This window comes from Myotis yumanensis, unplaced genomic scaffold (assembly GCF_028538775.1).
Source record: "Myotis yumanensis isolate MYYU_CA2020_CCGP unplaced genomic scaffold, mMyoYum1.0.hap1 SCAF_8, whole genome shotgun sequence".
Taxonomy (NCBI): domain Eukaryota; kingdom Metazoa; phylum Chordata; class Mammalia; order Chiroptera; family Vespertilionidae; genus Myotis; species Myotis yumanensis.
Genome location: NW_027223759.1, coordinates 1,423,217 through 1,437,240, shown reverse-complemented (window position 1 = coordinate 1,437,240; position 14,024 = coordinate 1,423,217). Strand labels below are relative to the sequence as shown.

Here is a 14,024-nt window from a genome sequence, read left to right as displayed (position 1 = left end):
CCTACCACACACAGAGCAGAGCAGATCAGGGGTTGGGTTGCAGCCCCCTATCACACAGAGAGCAGGGCCGATCAGGGAATTGGGGCGCCGCCCCCTACCACACACAGAGCAGGGCCTATCAGGAAGTTGGGGCACCTTTCCCTGTCACACACGGAGCAGGGCCAATCAGGGAGTTGGGGCACCGCACTCTGTCACACTCAGGGCAGGACTGATGGGGAGGTTGTAGCACCGCCCCCTGTCAGGCACAGAGCCTGTGGTCGCTGCCTTCCTTCAGAGCCAGCCTGTGGCGACGCGGTAACCACCTCTGGAGGCTGGCACACCTGAGACAGGTTTCCGATGTCAGCGCCAGACTGACCCCCAAACACCAAGAACGTGATATATCTGATCTGCTTTACACTGAATCAAGGCACTTGAAGCTCATGGAAAGTTTTGAAACACTTTTGAAAGTAATCACTTTTTATTACTTATTCATTTTTAAAATATATTTGTATTGATTTTGGAGAGGAAGGGAAAGAAAGAGAGAAACATCAATGATGAGAGAGAATCATCGATCGGCTGCCTCCCACCCCACAGCGGGGATGGAGCCCACAACCCGGGCATGTGCCCTTGACCAGAAATGGAACATGTAACGTCCTGGTTCACAGATCGATGCTCAACCACTGAGCCACACCGGCCGGGATAATCTCTTTTTAAATCATTCTTTAAAGAACTGGCAAAATTTAGTGAAGACAAATTTATTCCTAGTACCAAAACCTTTTATTTCAATCTACAATTTGTTCTCTAATAAGTTTTAAGCAGATCCGAAGCAGCCCAAATGAGTAGTCCATCCTCATCAGTATTACTGCTGACTGTTCACTGGCTGTGGGGTAACATCGTTTATAAACCCGTGTCCCTGGGGCTCTCGGCGCGTGGGATCTGCATGCGCACAGAGGGACTAGTAACCCACGGAACTCGCCTCTCTCAGCCGCAGGTGCTGCCGCACTGAAGCCAGAGGAAGCGGTGACTTCCTTCCTCTTGGCAAATGTTTGGAATCAGAGGGCAAGACAGTTCGACTGCCCAGTAGTCTGCCTCCTGTTCACCATAGTCCCGCCCTCCAGAATGTTCCACACACTTTCTAAATCACTCCAGGGAAATTTCCAGTTCCCTAATGGGAGCAGCTGGGAGCCACCTACACGATCCATCTGGCCCAGAGATGGCCCTTTTATAGGAGAGAGGAAGACACAAACAATGACCACTTTCTACTCCGACTGCCCATCCCTGTTCAACCAGAACGCCTTCGAAGCTGCAACGCTGGGTCTATGTCAGGAGTATGTTTATTTAACTCTGCGTATCCCGTTTATGTGTCTCCGGTACAGGCCACACACACACACACTAACGCCACGCTCTCCGGGTCATTAATGATGGAGGAAATCTTTAACACCCAGGACGTCCCACCGCTTTCCTTGTCTCGACTGGCGGTCGGGAAACTGTCAGACACCACTGAAGAATGGTTAAGAATTGTGGAAGAAAACGATAAAGTTAGCCTCCGGGTCCCTCATCCCCTCTTCTGGGTGAAGGGATTGTGGGGACCCGTGAGGCCCACACGAAGGGAATTAGCATAGAGCTCGGCTCGCTGCATCAGAAGCCAATCAAACAGTAGCCACTGGCACCACAAGCCGCTGAGTATGGAACGTTTCAGATTTTAGAACGAAGTCTCTTTGGGCCATAACAATTATTCAGGCAATTAAAGGCTGAAGTAGGAACTGCTGGGTAAATTTTGTTCTGCTGAAGTAACAATTTTATAGAATGAAGAATGAAGAGCACAGAGATGAAGTGGTTTTACTGTTAACAAGATTAACTGAGGAAAAGGTAAAAAAATTATATGCATTTAATAATTTGATTTTTTTATTTGATTTTGAGATGGTTGCCTGAGAGGTGCTAATAATATTGTTAATGTGGAAACTTAAACATGGGTACAAAAGGGTAAAAATCAGTAAATGTTCTTTCGGTTTCTCTAATAAAACTGTTCATTTTTCCAACTCATTTGAAAATATTTAAATATCTTATGTTGCTTAGAAATGATATAGTAAAAATGGTCATTATTCCTTGTGTCCATTTTTCTAAACATTCGGAAACTTATCCTATCAATTATATGCACATCATATTGGAAATGTATGACGCAGCGGAGATCAGAACACAAATATGTCTGAGTAGAAAACAGCCGAGCTAGCGGTGGGGTGGACAGCGCTGTCTTCTCCAACATCTTCCTTTTCTCCGCCTGGGATTGTCTAACCCAGCGGTTCTCAACTTGTGGGGTCGAATGAACCTTTCACAGGGGTCGCCTCAGACCATCGGAAAACATATCTATAATTACATGTTGTTTTTGTGATTTAATCACTGTGCTTTAATTATGTTCAATGTGTAACAATGAAATTGGGGGTCACCACAACATGAGGAACTGTATTAAAGGGTCGCGCCATTAGGAAGGTTGAGAACCACCAGAACTGGAGCCCCAGTAACCATGTCCTTTGACTTATATTTCCTACAATTTCCTCCCTGAAGCTGTTTGCCAGGTTAAACATTACGGAAATAATGTTATAAAAAAGGAGACAGGTTTAAAAACCAAACAACTTGGGTTTCAAATTCCATTTCTACCCATTTCCAGTTGTATAAACTTACTAAGATTCTGTTCCCCCGTCTGCAACGCTGAAATGAAATCCTCACGGAGTTAAAGAAAACATGGAAAACAGCATATTTCTGGGAAAACGCTAATCATCCGAAAGGTTCTTTTTCTTCCTCAACGCCCCCTCAAACAGAACTGAAACCCAGAGAGCACCCCTAGATAGAGGTACGTGCTCAAACTAATGAACACAACCTTGAATTGAATTTGGTTTTTTTGTTTCCTTACAAATAATAATAGTAGAAAAAAAGAGCCTCCTCTTGCAGTGTTAGCAGTGTGGTCACTAACTTCACCTACATCACTTTGCTAAAAGACATGGAAATAGTTGCCAAAAAAGGTTTCTGTAGTTGCCTCCTTCCCCAGCCCTCACACCTCAACCACATCCAGCCCCACGCGAACAATGCTCAAAACTTGATTTGGACAGCATAGCCATTGCACCGAGAATAAAATACAACTTCTTTTAAAGAAAATATATACATTTGTACTGACTTCAGAGAGAGAGGGAGAGGGAGAGAGAGATTGAAACATCACTGAAGAGATAGAAACACGGATCAGCTGCCTCCTGCACGCCCCACAGTGGGATGGAGCCTACAACCAGGCATGTGCCCTGACCGGGTTCACAGGTCAGCGCTCAACCACTGAGCCACGCCGGCCGCCAGGCAGAAATATAATTTCTTACCGCAGTCTGAGGCCTGCACCGCGGTCCTGATGGCTTCCCTCGCGACTCTCTCCTGCTTCCTGGTCTCCGCGCTCTGCAGGCTCTCTCGGTGCCACCTGTGAGCAGGTGTGTGCGTCCTGTCGTCTTCCTGGTAAACGATACGTTGCTGCCCGGACCCGTGCTTTCCACTGAGCTTGTGCACCCGAGTCTTCGCTGCCGGGGGATGGACGCTCACAGCTCCCAGGATGCCTCCTGCCCCAAAGTGCCCTCAGCTGAAGGGATTACTCTCCCTGGAAACCACGTTCCTGCCGCTGCCGGAAAGGAGCTACCCTGACCCGCAGTTTACCCTCCAGGCCCCACCCCGAGCCACTCGTCCAAACCCAGGTTTCACCTGAGACGATCACGTGGTCGCTCACCTCCTCCTATTCTGACTCCCAGACTCGTTTCATTTCCCTCAGTACCGTTCCCTGAAGTCTAGAGCCCTCTCCCTCAGTCACCACGGGCACCTGGGCCCCCTCTCAGCTCTGTCCTGGGCAGCCCTGCTAAGGAAGGACCTCTTTCTAACCCAGGGAGCACCTGCTCACCCTCTTGGCTCCAGAACAACTGTCACCTGCAGAGAAAATGCTTTTCACCACAAGGAGGCCTCCCTCCAGCCCCCATCCACTCTGTCCTCATCTGTCCAGTCGCTGACCAGTCACTTCCTAGCCACCTGAGCATCTGGGCAGGAGGCAGCACAGCCTCGTTCTCTAAACCTCCACCTGGGAGTGCAAAGTCAATTCCCTGAGAGCAGGAACCAAGTCCTGATCCTCAAACTCCGTGTTCCCAGCATCTGCCCAGCGCCTGGCCCACGGCACATGACCCATTATAGGCGCCCACGGATGGCGTGGCCTATACACTCTGCTTTCTGAGGGTGCAGATGTTTAGAGAGACAGATCTCAATAATTAGAGGTAATTAACAGCCAGAGACGCCCTCAGATGTCGGCGGTGTTAGGTTAGAGCAGGATTACAGCTCATGGCTGACGTGTCTCCGAGCAGACGGGGTAGAACAGCTACTCCTCACATTTGGAGACAGGGAGCGCCTCCTTTCTTGGGTGAGACACCTTCCACGCCACCGCGAGCTTCCAGTGTCTGATTGGTGTTTCCGACGGGATGTGTAGGACTCAGCCCGCACCAGCCCAGCCAGGGCTCCGGAATTGTCTAGCGTTAGATCATTTCAAAGATTCGCGTATATAGTGCAGGACAAAAGATGGAATGTCATTTTATTTTGCAATGTTTAACTTACGTTGTAGCATTTATTTCATGATGGTTTGCCTCTGCACCTGAATATTTTATGAAACCCTTATTTTTCCCGTCGTGTGTAAATGGACGCTTTAATATGGACGCTTTAATTGTGTCGTCTGCGATGAATACCTGCACATAAACTCTAGCGATCAGGTTCTTGGGAAGCTTCCTAGACGTTGGGATTCTGAACCAATTGTCTCCTGTTTCAGTGGAGGGACGCTCTGCAGTTTGAGAATCCCGGACACTAGGTGGCAGGACGAGACTACAGATCCCCAGCTCGGAGCTAAATGCGAAAGGGATTGGTCCTCTCGGGAAGGGGCTAGGGATTCCTAGGCAAATCCACTGTGTTAGACTCTCGTATGTGCATTGCATACAGCTCCATACTCCTTCCTATTGAAAAGCGTTCACTGTACATCATAGGTTGGTGTCAAACATGCATGAACAACTGAAGAGAAAAATCAAAACTGCTGATAATTTTACAAGGTACGTAGCTGAGCCAAATCGCCTGTATGGGGGGAACATTCATACTCATTTGGCATCTTTAGAATCTTTATTAACTACATTTTCAAGCAAATCCCGGACACAGTCATTTAAGCAGGTGCTGCTCAGGCCAATAGGCGTCAGCACCAAGCTAAGTAAGTCACTGACGTCACAGTCAAGCTTGATAGCAGCAAATAAGAAGCATTTCAGAGTAAATTCACAAGAAGCGCACATGCAGGGAGAAGGGACTCTCCATCACGGCCCACGAACACGCGCCTGGAAATGGAAAAACTATTTTAACCTTTTCTGGGGACGGAGAGTTGAGATTCCCGGATACATCACTCACGCATTCCGTGTTTCTGCGCCGCTGGCCAGCACAGTGTGGGTGAGAATGGCGAGGGGACCATATGTGATTTTTTTGTCCAAACCAGGACACGTGCAGCGTGGCCCTCGGAACTGGGGCTGCCTCGCAAAAAAAAAGTTTAAAATGAATAAAGTTCCTCCCATTCATCGTGGGAAACTGAGCAAGACCTGGTGGCTCTGATTCCCAGACTCCACATTCGTGAGAGTTGGATCATAGAGTTAGTGAAGACATAGAGTTAGTGAAGACAGAGTTAGTGAAGACAGAGTTAGTGAAGACACAGAGTTAGTGCACCCATCTTCACTAACTCTGTCTTCACTAACTGTCTTCATTAACTGTCTTCATTAACTGTCTTCATTAACTCTCTGTCTTCACTAACTCTGTGTCTTCACTAACTCTATGTCTTCATTAACTCTGTGTTCATTTATGGAGAAAATGAAGAATTTCCGGGAACATTGGGAAGTATAATTCACACGCACACGCATACACACACACACACACACACACACAGGCGCGCGCGCACATACACAGGAGCGCCGCCCCGGCTCCTGTCATCCTTTGAACAGAAGGTTACATTCGACTCCCGTCCAACCTCACGCAGCTGCTGGGCGAGTTGGAGCAGAGCTCAGAGCGGGAAGCCCAAGCCTGGGCGCTGCCCGGGCGGCCGCGGCTGGGCCCCCTCGGTCAGGCTGCTTCTCGCCTGGCCTGGGGGTGAGGGGAGCGGTGCTGCCCCGGGCGCCCCTGGAGGAAGAGTCGCTGACCCGAGCGGGCGGGGCGCTGATGTCACAGGAAGCCCCGCCTCCCCTCTGGGCTGGACGGGGTGACCGGAGCCCCGCTGCTCAGAGCCGGTCCGCAGCGCAGCCAGCTCCCCTGCAGGGCCCGCGGCTCCGCCTCACCTGGGCGCAGGCTCACCCGCGTCCCCGTCCCGTCCCCGTCCCCGTCCCGGCGGGAGGAGCCCCGAGAACCAGGCCCCGCGCGTCTCCAGGACCTGCCCGCGGCGGCCGGTAAGTCAGCGCCTCCTGGAGCCCGTGTGCTGCTCGGTCCTCGGCTCAGGGGGTCCTCCCGGGGGGACGGGGCTGGCGCCCCGCATCGCCCTGCACCTCCGGGTGGAGAGGCCGCGCGCGACCCGCAGGGCGCACGGTCCGGACCGCGGGCGGGCTGTGCGGGGCGGGCGGGACCGTCCGGGAGGAACTCGGAGCGTCTGACACCAGCGATCGGTCACATCCCGGCCGGTCGGGGGCGGCTGTCCTGCGCGCGGGGCGACAGCGGGGGCCCCCACCCGGACGCGCCTCCAAACTCCCGGCGCCGCGGGCTGAGAAGGGGGCGCAGGAGTCCCCCGGGCCTCGGGTCCCCTCGGGGCTGGCGCGGAGGGGTGAGGCGGGCACAGCCCCGGGCGCTCGCGCCTCTGCGCTCGGCGCCTCTCCGTCCGCGTCTCCGGCTGCGGCGCGCACCGTCCCTGCTGCTCGGGTGCCCACCTCCCGCTGCGGTCGGACCTGCGCCCGGGCGGGGTCCCGGGTGGGCGGCCGCGGGGGAAGCACCGCCGCGCGGGGACTGGGCTCCCTGTGGGCGCTGCTCCCGGAGCCGGAGGCGCTTCCCGCTTCCTCCGCGCCTCGGAGGGGACGGGGGCTGGGGGCGGGGGGGGGACGGCGAGAGGCTGTGGGCAGAGAGCGAACGCGTCCGATTGGTAAGCGGGAAAGTAGGGGCTGTGGCCCTGGCCGGTGGGCTCAGTGGGTAGAGCCTCTGCCTGCGGACTGAAGGGTCCCGGGTTCGACTGGGGTCAAGGGCACAGGCCCGGGTCGCAGGCTCCATCCCCAGCGGGGGGCGCGCAGGAGGCACCGGATCCCTGGTTCTCTCTCATCGTGGATGTTTCCATCTCTCTCTCCTTCTCCCTTCCTCTCTGAAATCAATAAAAAATATATATATAAAGTAGAGTCCGTGCCCTAAAGGAACGGCTCCCGGGGACAGGAGGGACAGGGCGCGGGAGAGGCGAGGGACCATCCGCTGGTGCCTCTGGGCGCACAGGCTGCCCTGACACTGGGACCCAGTGCCCTCCCCGCAGCTGGTGGGACAGGGGTCCCCCACTCCACTCCTGGCCAAGAAAAGAATGGCCGTCGGGTCTGGGTTCGATCACAGATTGGCTGACCACATTCACGTGCGTTTTCCTGCCTAAGGAACGACTTTGCCAACGCCCTGCGGTGGGGCCGTCCTGCCCGGGCCACGCGGAACGGCCTACAAGCCAGGGGGCCCGTGTCTCAGAATGAGTACCAATCCCCCTGGTCGTTCTGCACTGACTTTCCCCCCAAATTTCCCCACCTCATGTCGCCTTCAAGCGAGCCGTGTGGTGGTGACTCTTTAAAACCTGTGGCTGGCTTCCTGCCTGCCTGCTGTCTATTGTTGACTGCGCCGAGTTCCCTGACACGGGGGCAGAATGGAAAAACGTGTTTTCGGACTGTGACCTTGTAAATAGCCATTCGATAATTAGAAGAGGAAATGGAAAAACACATTAAATGCTTAGCCCAATGCCATGGCTTAGCAACAAAAGTTAAAATAGCATTATTTTTATTTAGATTGTTACCTTAGAAGGAGGTTATTGTATTAATATCAAGTTTGAAACTCCCCAAACTTCTCTAATTTTTTTTAAATTGCTAACCCAAACCCCATAATTTCCCTACATAATTTAATTAAATGTTTGCAACTGTGTTAACAGTATGGATTTCATCATCTTTATTCTTAAAAAATACTGTTGTAAAACACTAGGCAATGAATATTGAGAGTCATAAGGCAAAAACTAACTATTTTGAGAAAATAATGTTAGAAATAGACATTTCAAATGTTTGAAAGTTTGCAATAAAAATTCATGTTATTCTATTCTGTTGTTTGCCTTTTTTAATGATAAGAGAATATCAGAGCATCAGAATACCAGTGTATGCTTTCAACCAAAAAGAATCAACTTATTTTTCTAGATAACAAACTAGAAAATCAGTGCAAGGAGTCTACAGCAAGTCCTAGCTGTAAAGTAAACATAGAATTGAGGCTTTGCATGAAAACATGAGCTAAATGATGTTTTACCTGCAACATCCAGTTCTATTCAAGAAACATTCTTTGGTTATTGCAAAGATATACTTTTTAAAAGTACATCTAGCACATGTGAAAATGTCATTTTTATTAGTTAAAATACAAAAATGTTTACAATATGCAAAGCCAGTCACTTTGAAAAAACAGAACAGTAAAATAAAAGAAATTCAAAGTGGGTCTGTCATTTTAAATTCATGCTAAAGAACGGCCGAGGTACCTGTATTTTTCTCACGGGTGATGCCCAGAATACAGTGAGGTTTAAGGGGAGTCAGCACCCTAGCAGGTATGTGAGAGCCTTTACCTCCCCCTTTAAGTGTTTTCATCACTATTTTTTCATGCATAACAGAAATTTGAATTTCAGTAAAAAATTCAAAATAATATTAAGACAAGAAAGATGGCCTTATATGCTTCACGTTAATGTGGAAAACCCTTTGATAAACACGTAAAAACTCGTGAGACCTCAGGTCGCCCCACGGTCCTGCATTTCTAACAGATCAGTTGGAGCCATTACAACAGTTACCCCCTTCCATCTTCATCTACACGGTTAACATTTGACACAGCGTCATTTTGAAGGATTGTTTTAGAACTTCTTTGAAAAATTAGCAAAATGATTCTTAAATGACCAAGATGTGGTTTCACTAAACAAACCTTATTTCATACTCTGTGTGCCTTCGAAGGCAGCTTGAAAAGCTAATTGGTTTTGGAAATGGAATGATTGTGGTGCCAGCATTTCAGAAAGCAAATATCTTCAGAGAATGATGTTCGAGGTCTTTGGCTTCATTGCTCATCTTTGTTCAGGATCCAGAGAAGCTTTTAACCCATAAGCGTGAGCTGCGCTGTTGCGATGGTGTTAAAGGACAGTCTCACATTTGTAGCATCTCTCTTTTCTGGACTCGCTCAGAAGGTCAGAGAAGGCACTTAAAATGGAAAATCAGCCCTGGCCGGTGTGGCTCAGTGGTTGAGTGTCAGACTGCGGACTGAAAGGTCCCAGGTTCTATTCCGGTCAAGGGCGCACACGCCCAGGTTGCAGGCTGGATCCCCAGTAGGGGGTGTTTAGGAAGCAGCTGATCCATGATTCTCTCTCATCACTGATGTTTCTATCTCTCTCTCCCTCTTCCTTCCTCTCTGAAATCAATAAAAATATAATTTTTAAAAAAAGAAAGAAAGAAAACCAGTGCCCAGCTACTTCAAACGCGTGCTAGGACTGGTCTGAAGTCCCCGTATGAATAATAAGTGTTCGGGCTCTCAGGGAAGCTCGCTCCTCTACCAAGACATCCACCAAGCTGCACCTTACATGAATCAAGAAATCCTCGCATGTCAGGTTAGAAAATGTCCTGATCAATTAGGTGGGAAATAAGTATTTGCCAGAAATGCAAGATCCGGTCTGCACACGAACAGCCATCTCATAATTTTTCTATCTACTCACATAGACAACCATTCCCATCCAAACTCCTTCATCAATAGCAGCTGTGCAACTGCAGGTACCCGGGTCACCATCACACCTTAATTTTAGTTTATCAACTGAAGAAATACTAAATATAATACATTTCATTGTAAAATGTGAAACATAAATATTTAGTGAGCGTGATGTAGTAAAAAGAACTTATGAATTAGACATGTGACAATTAAGTCAACAAAATCCATTTAAATAATAGAAAACATTCTTATACATCCTATTGCCATTCCAATTTAAACAGAAACTCCTCAATAATCTAGGTTATTTTTTATGTCTAATTAGGATGACAATACTGTTCATTAAATCAGATTAGCTCAAATAATCCCTGCCTTTTCCCATATTTGAGAAATCTTAACACCAGATTAATTTTTTAAGTTAATGTTATTTTATAAGAAAATAAATTATTTTAATTTTTAAAAACACAATAGCCCAGCCAGCGTCGCTCAGTGGTTGAGCATCAGTCCAGGAACCAGGAGGTCACTGGTTGGATTCCAGGTCAGGGCACGTGCCCGGGTTGCAGGCTCAATCTCCAGTAGGGGGCGAGCAGGAGGCAACCGATCAATGATGTTTCTCTCTCATCAATGTTTCTCTCTCTCTCTCCCTCTCCCTTCCTCTCTCTCTAAAATCAATAAAACATACCATATTTTAAAAATGCTTATAAAATCACAAAAAAAGTCTTACTTTTTATTATTAAAAAGTAAAATAGAGTCACTTGAGTTAAGGTCTACGTGTATTAAGATCCTACTGTTATGATCAGACGATAAGTTGCAAATGTTTTTGTAGAGCGTGTTTCTCCCTTTCCCCCTAATTATTCTGCCTATTTGAAAGAGACGGTGTCATGCAGAACGAGCTCACCCATCATTGCCATTTTCAAACGTGGGCACAATGTGTTTATTTTTAAAGGTAAAGTAAGGTGCATCTGCTTATTCCTTCATGGCTTAAAGTAGATGCGTGATTTTCTTTTCCCTGGCTACCACCCAAAGAACAAACATCTCAACTCAACTCGACCCAACACAGATCTTAATAAGTCACCCATGGCATTGAGTCCACAGCTCCGCACTTCATGGAAGTTGGTGGATGGGACGTATTTCTTTGTTTTGTTTTTGCTAATCCTCACCTGAGGATATTTTTCCATTGATTTTTAGAGAGTGGAAGGGAGAGGAAGAGACAGAGAGAGAGAAACATCGATGTGAGAGAGAGACACATCAGTTGGTTGCCTCCTGCTCACACTGGGACCAGGGCCAGGGATTGAGCCTGCAACCCAGGTACATGCCCTTGACCAGATTCGAACCTGGGACCCTCAGCCCCCAGGCTGATGCTCTATCTACTTAGCCAAACCAGCTAGGGCTGGAACACATTTCTTAATTTAAAAATGTTAACATAGCATAGACTTTTATATAAATCTGTAGTTGCTTCTCTACTAGGTGTAAGTTGCTCTGAGCTCCACTGTGTTTCTCGTGAAGCCAAAGCTCTGAGCACGTCCACGGTGCGTGAAGCAGCAGCGACTCCGTTAGGTGGCAGCCCCGTGGCTGATAGAGCAGCCCTGACCCCGGGTCGGGCACACGGGGGACGGAGCGCACTCCTGGGCACACGGCTTAGCCTATCGATCCACACCCAGATGCACGTGTCTCCCAGCCATGTCCTGAGTTCATTCATTTTACAAACAGAACGTCCCTTCATTCACCTGCGATCAATCGTATGCGGCTATTTGCACATAAGCATCCCCGGGCCGCCCTTCCCCGACCACCTGCAGGGAAAACTGGGCCTTGGTTAAGCGTTGGAGAAAAAGACGGGACATCAGGACAGAAAGCGAGGAGGATTCAAACTGGGGAAAGAATGTCGCTGACACAGAACTGTGATGTGTGTGTGTGGGGGCGGGGGGGCGGGGGGGGTAATTCTGTAGTTACTTTGAAATGGGAGGCAAATGAAGAGATTAGTTTTGACTCAGATCATGGAAACCTCATATCGGAGCCACACTTGTAAATGTTTTATGAGTCAATCTGCATCTGTCTCCTTTAAAAATGTACTTTCAATGAGAAGTTTTGGGTGTAAATCTTCTTTAAGAAGAAGCCAATATACTTGGTTCGAAGGCGAAAAGGAAAACCTTGGCATCTGGGCTGTGGAAGCAGGCAGAGCTGTTTGAAGTGATGCCTGGAACGGAGCACACCTTCGCGCTCACAGTGTATGTCGTCCGGACGCTGCTGCCTTTGAAACGTGTGAAACACAATTCCTTTAAACTCCCCGTTAACTAACTGTGATGGCTTGGGCCTTGTCAGGTGGATTTGGGTAAATATCGGGTGTCCCACGATAATGTAGACACACTCCGAATACTTATTCATTCCAATGGGTTAAATCTGAAAAGGAAGCAGCATGGATTGTGCCATCAGAAAACTGTCCTACACATTTTGGGGGGCATCCTGCATCTGTATTCATCTCTGCTCCCCCGGGCCTGGGCATTATCAGATGAAGGACACCTTCCTTGGCCAGCCGTCCCCCCTTCGCCAGCTGGTGTGGGGGTCGGGGGGGTGGGGGGGCTTTCCATGCTGTGCTCACAAAGAGAGCCCCTTGCTCTTCTTTTTTCCTCTTTCTTTCTTTTTAATCCTCACTGAGGATCGTTTTCCCATTGGTTTCTAGAGAGAGTGGGAGGGAAGGAGTTGGGGGCGGGGGGGCGGAGAGATCCATTGATGTGAGAGAGACACATCTACTGGTTGCCTCCCACACGCACCTCGACCTGAGCTGGGGAAACTGCAACCCAGGTACCAGGTGCGTGACCTTGATCAGGAATCAAACCCTCAACCCTTTGGTCTGCAGGCTGAAGCTCTAACCACTGAACAGCCGGCCAGGACAAGAGCACCTTTCCTCAAGGTGGCTTGCGATGGTGACATGACTTCATTTTGAGGGGCTGCCATGTGCTGTGTGCATTATCAACTCCTCAGCTCTCATCTCACTTAATCCCCCTAAAGCCCCAGAGCTCTCCTTAGCTCTGTTTGCAGATACGAAGCCCCAGCCCCCAGCACTGAGGCGCAGGGACCCTGGGTGACGGCCCCAGGTCACACAGCCCCGGTGGCCGAGCCAGGACCTGCCTCCCGGCCTGGGCTCCAGAGCTCACTCCTGGCCACGCTGGCTTCCTCTTCCCATCAGGCGGCTACCACCCCCAGTGGGAATGTGCTGCTCCCAGAGCCTTCGGTTAAAGTGTAGAACACCCCATTGTCCGAAACAATGGCCAAGTAAATCATGCCGGGTTTCCTGGCTCGTCCACCATCACTCTGCAGGAAATTATTATTATGTTTTTGTTTCCCACCTCTTTCTTATCAATGGCAAAAAAAAAAGAAAGAAAGAAAGAAAGAAAAACCCACAGTTGAAATGTAAGCTCTATTGCAGAAGTATGATGTAATGGGCGCTGGATTCAGGTCATCTACGCATGACCCCACATACACCCCTTACGCGTTCCCTTTCCCATCCATAACACGGCATTGAAAACCCGAATCTTTATAAGGAACACACGCAACAATACATGGGAAATGCTTAGCACTTGGCGCGTAGTAGGTGCTCAGCACATTTTAGTGCCCCTCAGCCATCTCTTGTGGACAGAACTGAAGCTGTAACTTGTTTCTATGCACAATCAGCAGCCAGATACAAGCTCTTCCAAAGGCCGGGGATGGAACAGTGTGTTTGTAACGAGCGTTTTGATTGGTCACGCTTTTGTGATCATGTCATATATTCTAGAACCTAATAAGAATGAGGTCGTCAATCACGATTTCTTTAAAACTTGAGCACTTAAAAGTCTCTTCATCCTAACAATTGAAAAAGGCGCATCAAACAGAAATTCTTTATTCTTCATTCTTTTACACATGAAGCTCAGAGACACGCACGGTGTGCCCAGCGTCAAACAGTTATCCTTGACAAAGCTCCGATGTTGGCTGTGTCTACTGTGACTAGACCCTAACTATTTTGTTATGCTACTGCATATGGTGTCTATCTCAGACCTCTTATTACTGATGCTACACAAACTCGAGTGAGGATAATGATCCACCAAATGTGGTAAATTTTTTGT

The 14,024-nt window shown here is 48.9% G+C and overlaps 1 protein-coding gene across 2 annotated transcripts in view; it reads left to right on the top strand.

Annotated features, from left to right (window-relative positions):
• Nucleotides 1-6,278: 6,278 nt before the first annotated feature.
• The window catches only part of CALCRL (calcitonin receptor like receptor), a 71,139-nt gene continuing 63,393 nt past the window's right edge, over nt 6,279-14,024 (top strand). The window contains exon 1 of one of the 2 annotated variants that reach the window (XM_070421658.1): nt 6,279-6,443. The gene's annotated coding sequence lies outside the window, so the exon portion shown is untranslated. The remainder of the gene's footprint in view (nt 6,444-14,024) is intronic. The other variant, XM_070421660.1, reaches the window with a different exon arrangement.